The sequence below is a fragment of the Megascapheus bottae genome, chromosome 21 (genome assembly GCF_031878675.1).
Source record: "Megascapheus bottae isolate mThoBot1 chromosome 21, mThoBot2.hap1, whole genome shotgun sequence".
In the NCBI taxonomy this organism is placed as follows: Eukaryota; Metazoa; Chordata; class Mammalia; order Rodentia; family Geomyidae; genus Megascapheus; species Megascapheus bottae.
The window spans coordinates 26,156,362-26,173,469 of record NC_143529.1 but is presented as its reverse complement, the minus strand read 5'-3'; the positions used below and the strand labels follow the sequence as shown (position 1 = coordinate 26,173,469).

Sequence of the window (17,108 nt, the reverse complement as noted above, 5' to 3'; positions counted from 1 at the left end):
ATCCTTCTGCTCCTACAGTAGGAAGCTAACTGGAAACAGTTATCCCTGATTCATGTCTGTGGAGGAGAAAGCATACATTGTAGGTGCTGGCTGATATCCAGAACATTTTATGCTTGCTGTGGAAGAGTAAACTGTCCTCTGTGCAGGGATTCAAAGACATTAAGTGTGCTCCAGCTCATACAGGTGTACATCTACTGCTGAAAATATGCATGGTGACACAGTAACACTGACACAGTTAAACTGGTCCTTTAGGTCTGCGATTGTAAACAGCTGTTGGTGTGTATGTAGCTATGGGCAACTTAACCTCTCTCTGACTCAAGTTCTATCATCCGTTGATGAGAAAGAAGCTAATAATGCTTTCCTAAAACAGATGTCTAGAGGAGAAAAATCAAATGGTGCATGTGAAATGCTGGAGAGCTTATTTAGCACAGTAAGTACACAATGTATTTAAGCTGTACTGTGCAGCCTCTTACGTTATGAAATGCCTTCTTCTTCCACCCTAACAGCCATCATACTAGCAGATCTGTGAGGAAGACATCAGTCTGTAACGACATTCATTGGACATAATTCCTAATCTGTCTCAGAGCTTCACCATGCTGTACCACTGTAAAAACTTCATAGCTACCCAGTGGGCCCACATAAGAACACAAAAGTACTTGAGGGATTGTAACTCTGACTGCACCTCAGAGTGGCAGAAGCTAGTTTGCCAATTCACTGTTCAGCATGAAGAATCCTGGATGTTATAGCAGGCCCCAAAGGAGATAAATGAACCCACTGCTTCTGGATCCTCCAGACTGGCTTGTGGGTGAAAGCTCGCTAGCACCAGGATAGTTACCAGCTTCCTCAAGGACACCCTGACCTTTGTGTTTTCACACAGAATATCATTGAAAACTGTGATGCCAACATGACAGATGTCCATCTCAGCTTCAAAAAGGGTCAAATGATGTGAAAAATATCTTACTTTCAAATAACTTAGATGACAATTTCTTTAAAATATGGTTTTTTTTCTGCCTCATACTCAGCACTGGAAAAAAGTCTTATGCTCAGACGCAATGGTTCCCTTTTGCAAATGAGGAAACAGGCCCACATAGGTTTATCTGGGACCCAAGGGGACTTTCAATTATCCTACTCAGAGAAATTCTTTGAGGATTTGATTATATGACTTGCTATTTCCATTAATTCAATTAGCCACACCATTGATCATGTTAATGGTGCAATCTATGCAAATGGTCCATCGTTACCAAATTATAATCAGGACTTAAAGTATATAATGCTTTATAGTTTTGATATGTCATCTGAATTAGTATCCACCATAATCCTCCGGTACAAGTATTATTATACTTGTGGATTTTAAGATGAGAAAGCATAGTAAGATATTAAAAGACATTAAGGTAAAAAAAAATCCAGATTTAGAAAACAAATTTATTTTCCAGTTAATTGCATAGTTTACTGGCAATGGCAGAGGTGAGCCTTGAATCCAAGATTTCCAGTTCCCTATTATGTTCTCTTCCTAACCAGATGTCCCCAAAACACCAGGCTTTAAGAAAAGGGGGTTAGAAAGATTTAGGAACTGAAAATACTTTTAAGCACTTAAAAGTATCATTAAGATTTTATTCTGTTTTATGTAAAATTTTGTAAAATAAAATTTGAAATTTGCTTATCCTTTCAGGAGTTCAAATTTGTTTCCCCAAACATGTGAATTAAGAAATACATAAATTCTAACCCAACTACAAAAGCCCATTCCTCAAAAACATAAAGTTTTGATGATCCCAAGAATTCTAGTCTTGGGTGTGTTGAAAGATTTATCTTTATCCCAGAAGCCAAAAATACAAATGTTAAAAGAAGAAAGCTATAGAAGAGCTAATCACTGATTAACATTGCTTAAAGTAATACCTATCATTTTCTTTTTTATCTGTATTGTTTGTTGTTTTGTTTTTATTATTGTTTTGATACTGGGGCTTGAATTCTAGGCCCCAGGCTCTCCTTTGATTCTAACACTCACAGCTAGTACTAACAACATCTCTAAGTCTATTTTTTTGGCTAGTTATTCAGAGATAAGAACCTAGTACATTTTTCTGCCTAAGTTGACTCAGAATGGGGATCTTAAGACCTCAGTCTCCTGAGTAGCTGGGATTATAGTGATAAACCACCTATGCCTGTCTGGTATTTATCTTAGAATACTAATGCTATAAAATAAACAACAGAGGTTTGATGGAGGAATAGGCCTGGTACAGAATTAAATTTACCATATAGCCACATTTTGATACTATCCTTACCTCTACAACTACATGCCCATAGTAGAAACTTATCAGTTAGGAAATTAAATGTTGTGATGGGTGTTAGCCATGAATTATCACACTGAGAAAGAAGTTGAAAGGGCTCCAATTCCTAAACATCTACTTTAGAATCTTGAATTTCAAGTACATTAATTGGGCTCTGGAGCTATAGAGACAGCATACCTCTACTGTGCAAAGTGCATTTTTCCTCAAGTCTCTTAAACATTGGCAAAAGTTATGTCACTTTAATTTGCATTGCTTTGATTATTATATAGGGTGATTATTTTCATATATGTTAAGAATATATGTGAAGACTGTGTATGTGAAGGACATATATATAATATATATTAATATTTATGTATAAATCTTTATAAGCACATGTATAGCCACATATTAATCTATATATATATTCTCCTATTTATTGTGGTAATAAGTAAATTGCTCAAGACCTGTTTATGCGTAAAATCAATTCAGAACTCTATATTCATGCCTGTTATCAGCACAGGCCCTCTCATTAAGTCATTCATATGACATGCATTGAGTGCTCAATAGAATGAGATTCATATCCATATTGGACCATTTATAGCCTTCTGATTGGTTGTTGTTGTCCATAGCAGACTAGTAACTAAAATTTTTAAATAGCACCCTCGTATATACCTCAGGCCAAGTTCCATCTGACACTGAAGCTATAGCAGTGACCCAAACCTCACTTCCCATCTACAGATATATATATATATATATGTGTATATATATATATTTACAATTTGTGATATTGCTGATGAGTATACTAAAGATACAAAGGTCTTTTACTTTCAACAACTCACCTGAGACACAGAACTTAAATGTGCACACACTAGAAGAATAGGATAGACTCTGCTTTAGGACACGCTAAATTCCTTCTCAGGATTTGAACATGCTGTTTAATCTAGGCAGAACCTTGATCAGATTTGCCACACTTTCCATTTCTCCTGTTCTCTACCTGCAGGCTGACATGTCATATTTTCTTTCTTTGGAAGCAAGTCTTTCCCAGTGAGTTTTTGGGCAACACATTATGCCACCCCCAGACCTGCTGGCAGCAGAGAAAGACATTGCATCTCCAATCTGCTCTTTTCTTTCAGGCAGTCTAATTGGAAGTCCTGCTTAGAACACATGGCCAGAGTTGGGAGCCAAGAGAAGAACAAAGGAGAGATTCTCACATATGTTTCATCACAATCTGGTCCAGAGTCTCCAGCTCAGCAGGGAAAGTCCAAATGCAAAACGCTAAGTGGAGTAGGGTCAGCAGGTAGTGAATGTCAGCTCCCTGGCAAATGCTGGACATGAAAGAGGAAAGGCTGACTGGAGAGATTTTAGAAAGAAACTAAAATGAAGGTGAGAAACTATGATAAGTTAGACAAGATAACTAGTGGGAAATTCATATCTCTTCTAGAGTTTAAAAAATTCTAAGGGAATATAAGATTTTTTATTTCCTTGAAAATAGCAACAAAATAAGTCTATTAACGAGACATGTACCCAATGTTACCATAAAAAATGAAAAAACTGAGTCTCACATTAACTTACTTAACTCTAACATTAATTTACTGTGTGCTCTTAAGGATAAATTGCTACATACAGGGGCCTAGCTTTCCAAAGTATAAAATGGACTACATTCAATGGACTTTATCAAGAGCTTTTTCTTCACCAAGTGACTAAGGACTCCTTTCACTAACTCTGTCTAACTTTTTTTTAAGATATCATGTAAAATATTAAGGGAAAATGTTGTTTTCCTATTTTGAAAGAGGCTGCTAATGATTAGAGGAAGGAGTGCATCTATTTGAGGGAAACAGTGTCCTTCTAGTCTAAAACAGGCTTCCATACTGACTTATAGGTCTCTATTGGGAAATCAGAACTATAGTCAAGTAAGTTGCTTATTAGTGTTAGGCACAGCCTCGGGCGAATGACATTTCTTCTCCAATAACAAATCATGCATCCAGAAAGGCGAGATTTTTGACATAAAGCCACAGCTTGCAGTGCTGAGAATTTCTCTTTCCCTTTGTGAAGTGCATTCTCTGGGCATCTCTTTAACCTCAAACTTCCTGGAATAACACATCATTTACATACTGAGTCTTCCATGGACAGAACAAGAGAAGTTGGAGAGCTAGCATGTCTAATTTGGTCTAGAAATATTATTTAAGAATAAAAGTAGTTAAGCAAAAACATTTTGACGTCTTAGTTTCCAATTTGGAATACTCTTTATGCTTTGTTCCTGTCTAATTGTTGTGGCTATGAATTCTGGGGGTGTCTTTGGTAAAAATGTCAAAAGTAGGCACACTGAACTTGTTCCAACTTTTAGAGAAATAGATTTAAACTCCTTGGTATAACATGAATAGTGGATTTGTGATATATGGCTTTACTTAGAGACACACTCCTATATCTAATTTATTGAGAAATTTTATTGTAAAGGAATGTTGAGCCCTATTAATGTTCTTTATTCATTTATCAAATGATTGAATGGTTTGGTCTGAAATCATCGTATATTGATTGTAAATGTTGAGCCATCCTTACATGCCTTTAGTGAATGACACTTGATTGTTGGAATGGACCATTTTAATATAATGTTTAGTTTGATTTACTAGTATTTGTTGAGAAATTTTATTTCTTTGCTAACCAAGAATATTTGCCTATAATCTCTTTATTTCTTAACCTTTTTTCGGTTTGAGTATCAGATAAGTTTGAATTTAAAGAATAAATCTGATGTCTTTCCATTTTAAGTTTTGGAATATTTTCAGGAGAGATTATATTAGTTCTTCCTTAAATTTGTGGTAAAGAGTTTACTAGTGAAGCTATCATGTCCTAAGCTTTGGTGAGAAGTGATTTATTGTTGATTCAATCTGCTCATTATTGATGTTTCTTTATGATTTACTTTGGTAGTTTACATATGCCCATGGATTTATCTATTTATTCAAGGCATTCACAACAGTCTTTTATGGACTTTTGTGTTTCTGTGGTATCAGTTGTAATATCTCCATTTTCACGAAAAATTCCATATATATTAGCTCCAAAAAAATAAAATATCTAGGAATAAATTTGACAATGGAGATGAAAGACCTCTGCAATTAGAACTAAAAAACAATGATGAAAAAGTAGAAAATACAAAAATAATGGAGAGATATTTTTGTTCATTGATTAGAAACATTATTATTCTTAAAATCTCCCATACTATCCAAAGCTGTAGTCAGTACAGTCAATACAACCTTCATCAAAACTCCAGTGTCATGCCTCAGATGAATAAACAACCTAAAATGTACAAGAAATTATACTACAAAATATCTAAAGTAATCTCAAACAAACGCAACAAAGTAGGAGGAAGAAATGACATGGTATAACTAACTAAATGTCATCTATAATAACAAAAATACTTATGGTGTAGAAGAGAGAACTCTCATTCCCACCTCCCCTTTTCCTCTTCCCCCCAATAAAAAACAACTGATTTTTGCCTCTGACTTTCTGATCTTTGGTTTCTGGAAGTAAAGTCCTCTTACATAGCCTAGGTTCTTATCAAACTCTAGCCTCTCCTACCTCAGCCTCTTTAGTGTTAAGCTACCGTCTATATGCAATTATGTATGGCCCAGACAACCAACTTCCTAACAATTGTGAAAAAGCAAGCAGGAAAAAGGACAATCTTCAATAAATCATGCTGAAGAATGGCATTCAACCTCCATGTCACCAGTTACAAATACCAACTCAAAATGAAATATAGACTTGAACATAAGACTCCATGCTAAGAAGCCACAAGAAAACACTTCAAGACATTAGTCTCAACAAAGAGTTAGGAGATATAAAATAGAACCATAGGCCACAAAAAAGTGAAGTGAATAAATAAATAAATAAATAAATAAATAAATATAAGACAAGACAAAGGGGATTATGTCTAACAAGCTTTTTTCGTTATTGTTTTTTGTAGGTCACAGGACTTGAACTCTGGGCCTGGGTGTTGTCCCTAAGCTCTTCACCTCAAAGCTACTGCCCTACCCCTTGAGCTACTGCACCACTTCCAGTTTTCTAGTGGTTAATTGGAGATAAGAGTTTCACAGACTTTAGTGCCCGGGCTGGCTTTGAACTGTGATCCTCAGATTTCAGCTTCCTGAGTACCTAGGATTACAGGCATGAGCCACTGCACACAGCATTTAACAAGCTTCCTTTTAAAAATATTTTTTGGTCAGTCATGGGGCTTGAACTCAGGGTCTGAATGCTGTCCTTGAGCTACTTCACTCAAGGCTACAGCTCTACTTTGAGCCACTGTGCCACTTTGGGTTTTCTGGTAGTTAATTAGGGATGGGGGTCTCATGCACTTCCCTGCCCTGTCTGGCTTGGAACCTCGAACCTCAGATCTCAGCCTCCTTTGAATAGCTAGAATTAAAGTTGTGAACCACAGATGCACAGCACGTGCTTCCTTTTCTTTCTTTTATTTTTTTATTAAAGAATTCATTAACGTTGATTTTTACATCCTATTTTAAATGACAAGTTTAACATACAAGTGTTCATGGAGGGAATCTCTATTTACAATCACTGGAACTTAGTATTTAGAACTTAATCAAAATTAGGCTAAGGGTTTGTATGTCATAGAAACATATTCATTTATGAAATAAAACATTATGTCTATAGAGTCATAGGTTTTTATGTCTATATGGCTCTTCTTTTTTTTTAACCCAGCAAAGAAAACAATTGACAGAATGAAGAGACAGTATAAAGAATGAGAAAAAAAATGAAACTATGCTTGTGTCAAGGGACTAGTATCCAGAAAGTTAAACTCAAAAGCCTAACAACTAAAAAAGAGAATCAATCTAAAAAAGGTCAAGTGATCTGAATAGATAACTCTCAAAATATGCATGCAAATTACCAAAAGATACGGGTAGAAAGCTTAAGCTTGTTAACCATCAAGAAGTTCGAATCAAAATCACAAAGTATCTCCTCAGTCCAGTAAGAATGTCTATTGTCAACAAAACAGAACAAGTAACAAATGCTAGTAAGGGTACAGAAAAAAGAAGACTCAAATTCTCTTGATAATAGTGTGAATTAATAGAGCCATTATGGAAAACAGCTTGGAGAATCTTCAAAAATTAAAAGCAGAACTACCATATGAAACAGCAATTCAGAAAGAATAGAATCAGCATATCAAAGAGACATCAGCACCCCTATGTTTATGCATCACTGTTCACAACACTTGCCGAGATGTGGGATTATTCTAAATGGCTATCAACAGATGAACAGACGATAAAATGTTGTGTCTATAGTCAGAAGAATACGATTCAGCCATAAAGGGAATGGAATTCCATAATTTGCGACAATTAGAAATACTTGAAAGAACTGATGTTAAATGAAGTAATTCAGGCCCAGAAACTCAAACACTATAGGATCTTATCCATGTGTGGAATATAAAAACGTGACCTCAGAATAGTGGTTTCTAGGGATAGACCCTAGGAAAGAACAGGATGTGGGAGAGGTTAAATATGATATACTGTTGCACGTATTTTGAAGGAGTAAGTTCTGGTACTTTATGAACAGTAGGCTGAATATAGTTTAAACTAATGCATGGTATTATTAGCTAAGATAGGATTTTTTTCACCATAAATGGCTGTATGGATCCAAGCATCACACTGAGGCCAGCCATGGCCTTCTGTATCCCCAGTTACTCTGGAAGCAGAGATGTGGAAGACCATGGTTCAAGGCAAGCCAAAAACACAAGATTTCATCTGAAGAGCAAATGAAGGAAAAGGAGAACTGGCAATGTGGTTCAAATGGCCAATACTCGAAACAAGTTACGTTGTACCTCCTAAATATGTACCAATAACAAAGGAAAATAAAAAATTAAGTAATTTTAAAAAGGAATATGAGCAACCAGCCATCTCTTCAGATAATCCACATACGAAATATTGACACATAGGAGTTGAAGCAAATCTACTTACCAAGAGTTTGTGAAGAGTTTGTAAAGATGATGTACAGTGTAGTTACAGTTACCTAAGCAAGGTAATGAGTACAATGAGTACATTTCTTACACTTTCCCTCTCCCCAAGTTGTATAGCTCATTGACAACAGTGTCTGATGCATATCACTGTTGCATTGCTTCATGCTTTGTCCCATTGTTTTCATGATTCTGCTTCCCTTCCCCAAATCAGATAAACTTATATACAAGACATTCTATTTTTTAAATTATAAAAAAGAAAAGACTGGAAAAAGAAGGAAGATTAGCATCTAGCTGAAATTCCTAGAGCCAGTTATTTTCTTTTAGAATACAGAATTTTGAAAGTTTTAGGAAGACAATATAATGCATGTACTATAAAAGCTACATAACACCTTTTCAAGCACCTTATAATTATATCTTTTCCAGAAAATATCTGTGAAAATGTCCACTTTACGAATGTCCAATGCAGGTAAAGTTTTACCAAACAAGGGTCAGTCACTAACTGAGTTACATTTCTTCTCATCCTTAAAGCTTTTTATACTTCAGAATTGTTGCTATAGCACTGAGGCTCCCCAGTTCTACTCCTGATTAGGATCTTAACCAAGTTCTGGTATAATTCGCATCACTTAGAAATATTTACTGATTACCAATTACAGAAGATGAAGCCATTGATTAAAATGACATTAAAATGTTCTTACTGTTTACTGTCTGTAGACAATGTATAAATTAGAAAACCAAGCATTAGTAATTTGATATAAAGTCTGTGATAAATAAGATATAAAGTTAGAAACTTTTAACTTAAAATTTTCAGGAAAGATTATTTTAATCTGCCTATTTTCCATTTTCCATCCTTTTATATTTTTCCTTCTCTTGTTTCCTTTTCTCTTTTATTCTCTGTTTCCCTGTTCTGTCATCATTTTTTCAGGTTAGTCATCCTTACTTTTATTAACCAAGTTCACCTGCTCTATTACAAGTTTTCAAGGTCTCTCTCTCTCTCTCTCTCTCTCTCTCTCTCTCTCTCGCTCGCTCGCACGCGCGCACATACACACATACACACACACACACACATCATCAGAATTTTAATGCAATTATTGAATTATGGGCAAACACCAGTGTTCAATGGTTTACTCCTGTAATCCTAGCTACTCAGGTATGCTGCATCAAAATTGGAGACCTGTAGGGGTAAATATTTCACTAAATTCCATCTCCAAAATATCTAGCATAAAACATGACTAGAGGTATGGCCCAAATGGTAGAGTACCAGCCTAGAAGCACAGGCCCTGAGATCAAACCCCAGTATCACTAATGAAAGAATTAATTTGTGTGATTTTTCTAAACAACCATATTTTACATTTTAACTAGATAATTGGTTCCCTGCAGCAGATACCATGTCTTCTTTGCTACTCTTATTTCTACAGAATATAGCAGGAATCAACTAAAGAGGAGATACCATATTTACTAAGTAGGTGAGTAAATGGATAGATAATTGGATGGCTATTTAATGAGTGATTGGCTTAGTACAGGGAGGACACTAGGATAAGATATGAGTAAAAGTGATAATACAATTTGTTCTCATTATATCTCAAAAGCACTATAGTAGAACAAATATATATGCGATAAGAAGTTGTAAAAAGTTCTAGCATCTACACCATGCACTAACATTAAAGTTTAAAGTGTGCTGACAATAATAATTTGGAAATATCAACCTTCCATGTAAAGAAAATTAGAAAATTAGTTAGGAACTCTGAAAAGGAAAGAGTCTAAACCTTAAATAAAAATGGGATCGACAAGGTAAGACTCTTTCAAAGTAGGCATTAATTTTATGAAAATAGTAAAAAAAATATGAGCAAGAGAGAATTTATCTGAAACTGATGATGGTAAAGCAGTATCTTAAGTGAATTCACCCAACAGCCATAAAATGTTGTCATTATTACAGAAAAATAAAAGAAGAGAACAGAGGGAGAGAAATGGAGAACAGAGGCGTGAAGGAGAAGGGAGTGAACAGGAGGGGAGTAGAACAGGGAAGGGAGGGGGGAGGGAGGGAAGAGGGGAGGGGAGGAGAGGAGAAAATGGGAGGGGAGGAGAGGGGAGGGGAGAGGAGAGATGGAGAAAAGGAAGGCAAGAAGGGGCCAGGAGTTTGGCTTAGTGGTAGAGTGCTTGCCTAGCATGCACAAAGACCCAGGTTCGATTCCTCGGTACCACATACATAGAAAAAAGCCCAAAGTGGTTCTGTGGCTCAAGTGGTAGAGCTCTAGCCTTGAGAAAGTCCAAGGACAGTGCTCAGGCCCTGAGCTCAAGCCCCAGGACTGGCAAAAAAAAAAAAAAGATATATAAACTGTCAGAGGAAGGCAAGAAGGGAAAACATGGGAGGGACAAAAGAAGGAAAGACAGAAATAAGGTTGGGAGGCAGTGAAGGGAAAGAGAGAGTAAGAAAGATACTCTCTCCAACAGAATTTTTTATTTCTTCTGCCATGGCCAATATCACAAAAATAATTAATTGCATGCAAATAAGAAAGAAAAACCAAATAACTTGTAACTAATAGCAGTCACCCTGAGGGTATAAACAAATAGAAACAAAGGAGAAGAGGGGATGGAATCCATTAAACTTCAGCAAAAAAAAAAAATGAAGGGGCCGGGAGTTTGGCCTAGTGGTTAAAGTGCTTGCCTAGCATGCATGAAGACCCGGGTTCGATTCCTCGGTACCACATACATAGAAAAAAGTCGGAAGTGGTGCTGAGGCTCAAGTGGTAGAGCTCTAGCCTTGAGAAAGTCCAAGGACAGTGCTCAGGCCCTGAGCTCAAGCCCAGGACTGGCAAAAAAAAAAAAAAAGAAAATGAAAACCTTACCTTTCTGAAGTTCATCCATTCCTAATTGAAAGGTAAGAAGACTAGTTCTAGCTGTAGGAAATAAAGACTTAACAGATGTCTTTATTGAAGACTCTGCAGTTCTTAGGGGAAAGAAGATGGATAGCTCTCCCTAAGCCTCTTTGTCATGTCATATCCAAGCTCTGCTCTCTGAACCCGATGCTCAATTACTCCAATTGGCGAGGGTGTTGTCCTGACAGCTTATTTGCCATACTGGAAATGAAGAGATATTTGCTCCACCATTCACTTCTTTTCTTGGATATATTCCTAATGAGCAATATTACCAGCAGGAATTATTCTTGTGTCTGAGAATATCTCTCTGAAACAGGAGAGGGAAAGTGAAGTTTAAAGCTAAACAATTCACATTAAACAGGGTGGGGAGGGGAAGGTATGGCAAAATAAAAGAATGACAGTAAAAGTAAGAGCTTAAATGGCTTTGTCTTTTATCTGAAAATAACATTAGATTCATCAGATCTCTGTAAAGTCTATTAGAAAGTAATGTTCCTATGAATAATATTTGAATATGTATGCTCATTTAGGTAGTAAAGGTATTTTGCTTTGTTCCCATATGTTACACTTTTTATTTGAAGCATCCATCTTTATAAGAGGGTACTGCTTTGATTTGATGCAGGACTTCATCCACACATACTAATGAAGCTCCAAGCCTGCAAGCAATAACATTTGCCTCCCCTGCCTCCATCAGCAGAGGTGAGTGTCATATGATAATTTCTGCTTCGTTCCATGTCAAAACACATGCATGGTTATGGAAACAGCTATTATTATCAAATGAGCTTTGGAATATACCCATCACGCTAATAAAGAACTTCCGCAAAGTATTTTGTACATCTATAGGCATAGACCAGGGAATCCATATGTATACATATTTATTAGCATAAGAATAACGTTGCATGCATATGGGTGTCTAAGCACATGCAGTTGTGCCTGTGGATGCCATTAGGAATGTTAGATTATAACCCAACCTATGTGTCATAGATACAGAAACTTTAGGCCACAATATGCACATTGTAGGAAACTGTGTTGCACATATTGGAAAGTTTTATGTAAGAAATTATTTTGGTGCCTTAGAGGTTCTTTATGGTTTGCAATATACTTAGCAATTATTTTTGACCCAAAATATTTGTTCAGTTTCTTCCCCCAAATAGTTGGCGTACTCTTTCATAACTCATATCAATTAGCACATAGTTTTATTCCACATTGGTATTATAACTATTGTATGATAGAGAGAAGATGAATTAAAAGTGCACATAATGTTCATATATCCAGCATGAATGCAAGGTGAATCTTTCCTAATGTGAGAGATACCGAGGACAGTCAGAGCTTCAGAGCTATATTCAGTATATTTTCATCTTCTTGGGAATACATTTTGAAATCCCTTTAAGTATGGGAATTCCCAGGTCAATATTTTAATATGTTTCTTTACCTTGGCTGCACAAATAATGATTTTTGCAGCCCCCAAACAAGTTTAGAGGAATTTTGCTCAAGCTGTAGGTAGGCATGGTGGGACTGTAAATGAGGTACCAGATAAAATGTCCAATGTACACATCCATGGAAAATTAAACTGATAAATGACAGAAAAACCCTCAAACATTGGTCAGAGCTAGTAAGAGTCTAAAAAAGTGTTCAAGCAATTCACAGCTGTAACTCCAGCTGATCAGGAGTCAGAGGTAGAAAAATTGGGTTCAAGCAAAAACATGAGACCTTATATGCATATGAAAAACAAAGTAAACACAAAAGACACAGGGGTATGGCTCAAGTGGTAGAGTGCTTGGCTAAGAAGCTTAAAGCTTTGACTATATATATGCATAATATATATTATATTTTATAGTACATATTATAACTAACATATACATAGATATTATATACATGTGTGTATATGTGTGTACATATATGTGTATAAATGTATATATGTATAACATTTATATACATAAGTGTATACACATTTATATTCAAAATTATATATATGTGTGTATATATAACTGCATGTATTTTTGTATTTTGGACTCAGACAAAATACACATAGCCAAATAAGCAATTTAAGGGAATGAGTTTTGATACTTGCAAGAGGACTAGGATATTTTTAACAACTAGTACAACTGATACAATTTCTCTAGATCTCTACTCTGAATTACTCCCCAAAATAGAGGAAAACTGTTCCTTCAAGGGATCCCTTTTATAAGAGTTTAATTCTGCTATGTCTTATTTTAATCTTAAAAAATGACAACCCACATGGACCTTTGTATTCAACTGTAAGGTTGTGGTTGTTCTAACATAAGAGTGATACTTATTGTCTACTGCAGAATTCACATTAGTCTTTCCCTTAAATACAGTAGATGGATGTTCCAGTAAGATGTGTCCTACCACGTGGCCTGCTGGGGATGATTATGGTAGTGATGTGAACCATGATGGTGAAGAACATAATGGCTAAATGTACAGGACAGAATGCATGTGAAATCTCATGCAAAGCACGTTAAGTGGGCTTTTTTATGTGGTCTTTATAACATCTTCATTTTGTCAAATGGAAATAAGGAAACAAGCTCTGAACTTTTGGGGTAGTTCTAAGACTAAAGCATTAAGGTTTCACTACTTAGTTTTGGCACTTTAAAAGGATTTAGTGTTCCACTTACAAAGCAGCCCCCCCCACCTCAAAGAATATATATTTATTGCCAAGCACCAGGGGATCACACCTGCTGAGACCTGAGAATCTCAATTCAAAGCCTTTCTAGGTAGGATAATCTATGATAATGTCTCAGCATTTAACCAACAAAATGCTCACCCAGTGGTGTAGCTCAAGTAGTAGAGTGCCAGCCATAAATCAGTTCAGGACTCTGCATTCTAGCCACAGTATTATGGCAAATAGTAACTATAATATTTGCATTACAGAAGAATGACCCACAAGTCATTATATCTTCAAGCTAAATAAACTGGAAATTGTTCTCTAATGGATGCAAAAAAATACTGCATGTAGGCAGTTGAGAAGCAAACAAAGTATGTACATTAAGGAAAGACAAAAGGCAAGGTGAAAGAAACCTATTATGCTTTTTAAACAGTCATGTCATCTTTGGCCTGTCTGTGTGTCTCTCCTCAGTTTTTGCTCACAGTTCTTTCTGACCACTAAGGGCATTAAATGCAAATGCATTTGAATATAGACCCATGAAAAGAGAGACAACTATCCTATCTGTCGAGGAAATGAGAAATATCAATGTTCTGTAGGAAGGCTCTGCACCACAATCCTGGCTCCCAGCAGAGTCAAAGCCAAAGCTCACAAGATAGCATGGGAATGAACCACCCAGACCAAACACCCCAGCAAGCCAGCAGGTCTTCTCCAGCAGCCCCCTAGGCCTCTGGAGCCAGAGCCAATGAAAGCAGCCTTCCTCCTTCACAGCACTTGCTCATGACCTTCTTCCACATAATTTACGTAATAACTCACTGCCCTCCCAAAGCACCCATCCATCGTGTAATCTGGAACTCTGGGATAGAATTCGTAAAGTAAACTACACTGAGGAAATCACTATGACATCCAGCACAGCGCTTTGCTCCTAGAAAGCATGTTCAGTAAATGTGTTAATCACAGATGATTACAGTTCTCACCACCAACAATCCAGGGAGGCAAAAAATTATCCCAAACTGAAACTGCAAACAAAGAAATGAGCGAGAGGGTGTTGAAAACCCACTGCATTCTGAAAAAAATATGCTTTTAGAGTCAAGCAGTTGCTGAGCATTTCAGGTTGATTTTAATTCAAAAAGGGATTAGGCATTCAAAAACATGATGTTGGCTTTTTTTTTTCTTTCCATTGCCACTCTGATCATCCCCAGAGAATAGAAATCCTTCTACCTCTATTCAGAGTTTATTTATCAATATGACTCAAAGTCTGCTCTAAGAGCCTGACTTAGCTTCCTTTCTTGAAAAACAGGGTAAGTCTACAGGTCTATGACAGTTCTGGCTTGATCTAGAACAAAATTTGTTATTTTCTTGACTTCTTGTTCAACTAAAAATCAGTGATTTCACATAAAATTTTGTAGTCTATTTTTTTTTTTTTACTAACTAAAGTCAGGTCGTGGTAAACCCTGGTAACACCTCCCAATTCAATGTTTGCATTGGAATTCTCCAGTCCACCATTTTAATAGCGTTACTTGTCATTTTTCTTGATTCTATGAGATCCTATGACAGTACTAGATGCCCAGATTGAGTCTCACAATAGACCATAAGTATTCCCACTTACTTCCCCTGAGAATTCCCTTGCATTTTTTTTAATAAGTAAAGTTCTTGCTAGATTGGTAAGTTGCAGCTACACAAAGTGGCTTCACCACCATCTCTCTTTATGGATGTTTCACCTGACTTACAATGTCCTTCCTCTAGTTCTAGTTCTAGTGTTGTTGTCCCTCATTTCTGAGCTTACAAATTACCTCCATGCGGCCTTAGATCCCTCCTTTCACCATATCTGCTCCACAGCTATTAACTAGAGAGCCTTTGTGTGTGCTGCTATTCCGTTTTACCTCTGGATTCAGTTTTACCTCTGTTTCCATTGAAACAGAGTTTTAAATATTTGCCTGTGTACTTGAGGCCACATTGCTTCTTCTCCACTTGCAACAACTCCTGCCACCCATCCTGGGCCCAATCTTATTCTGTCATGGGCACTGGGAAGTAAGGAATACTCTGATGGCACCATCCAGGTCTGCTGCCATTCCATGTCCATGAGAATTCATTGTTGCAGATAGAGATTTTTGCAGTGAGCACTGCTTCCTAATTTGATTTCTCTCTTCTCTTTCAGAATCTTCAATACATTTCACTCCCAGGCCAGCATAAAATCTGATTTGGCCAATTGATCAATTAAATTCTGAGGAGACAATTTATAACTAAGACCTACATGTCAGATGAATAAACCCATGAAAAATCACCTTTACATTCCATAAAGATGATACAGGTTAGCTAACTACAGCCCACTTCTAATTACAGCATTTGTCAAAAGTATAACTAAAATTCTTTCACCAGAGTCACTCTCTGAAATTCTAAATCTAGGTCACCCAAGTACAATGTTGAATGGGAATGCAAGAAGATATTTCTACTTATTTCATATCTTGTTAGATAATCTTAATGATGAGAATAGTAAAGATAATAAATTATATCCAAATCTTTTTTTTGAGCAGTTCATTGCTTTCTATAAGATTTGGTTAAGTAATAGCCTTCTATAGCAACAAAAGAGTTCCATATTAAATAACACAACTGTTTCATATTATAGAGAAAAATAGAACAAATTATTACATGATAGACTATAAAAGTTTTGGAGGCAAGAAGAGAAAGGTACCAAGAAGAAAATAGATAAAAATGTAAACACAAAAGAACATTAATTGTGAAATCCTGGATCACAAACTTCCATACTTTTGTTTTCCTTGGTGCTGGTGATTGAATTGCGGGCTTCGTGTGTGCCAGCTATGTGCTTTGCCATGGAGGTCTACCATTGCTGCCAAGTATCTAGCCATTTCATCTTGTCTCTATCCCATCATTTATCTGATCATCAACACAATAAAAATTCACTTTGGGACATGAATTTTTGTCTGTGTGTGCTAGTTTTATGGCTTGAACTAAGGGTGGGGGCACCACTTCTTAGCCCTTTTGCTCAAGATTAGTACTCTTAACACTTGAGCCACAGCTCCAGATTTCAGCTTTTGGTTGTTTACTGGGAATAAGAGTCTCACAAACTTTCTGTCCTTGAACTTATGTCCTCAGTTCCCTTCCTCCTGAGTATCTAAGATTACATGCATGAGACACTGGCATCTGACAAGAACATGACTACTTTACTCAGAAAATAGTTCTAATAGAAAAAAATGTTCTGGCTAGCTCTTAAACTTTAACTTATTTTCTTCTTACAAAAAAAATCCTTCGTAGTGCTCACCTAGCATGCACGAAGCCATGGGTTCAATTCCTCAGTATAACATACACAGAAAAAGCCAGATGTAGCACTGTGGCTCAAATGGCAGAGAGCTAGCCTTGAGCAAAGTGTGTTCAAGGAC

General features: G+C 36.4%; 1 long non-coding RNA gene across 2 annotated transcripts; it reads left to right on the top strand.

Moving 5' to 3' along the window:
- Nucleotides 1-3,521: 3,521 nt before the first annotated feature.
- Nucleotides 3,522-16,632, top strand: LOC150048829 (uncharacterized). 2 transcript variants are annotated; one of them, XR_016539103.1, is made up of 5 exons: nt 3,522-3,644; nt 9,577-9,680; nt 11,710-11,786; nt 15,869-16,021; nt 16,528-16,632. It is a non-coding gene; the product is annotated as an uncharacterized LOC150048829 (long non-coding RNA). The 2 variants fall into 2 exon arrangements; XR_016539104.1 differs by having other exon boundaries at nt 11,669-11,786.
- The last annotated feature ends 476 nt before the right edge of the window (nt 16,633-17,108 follow it).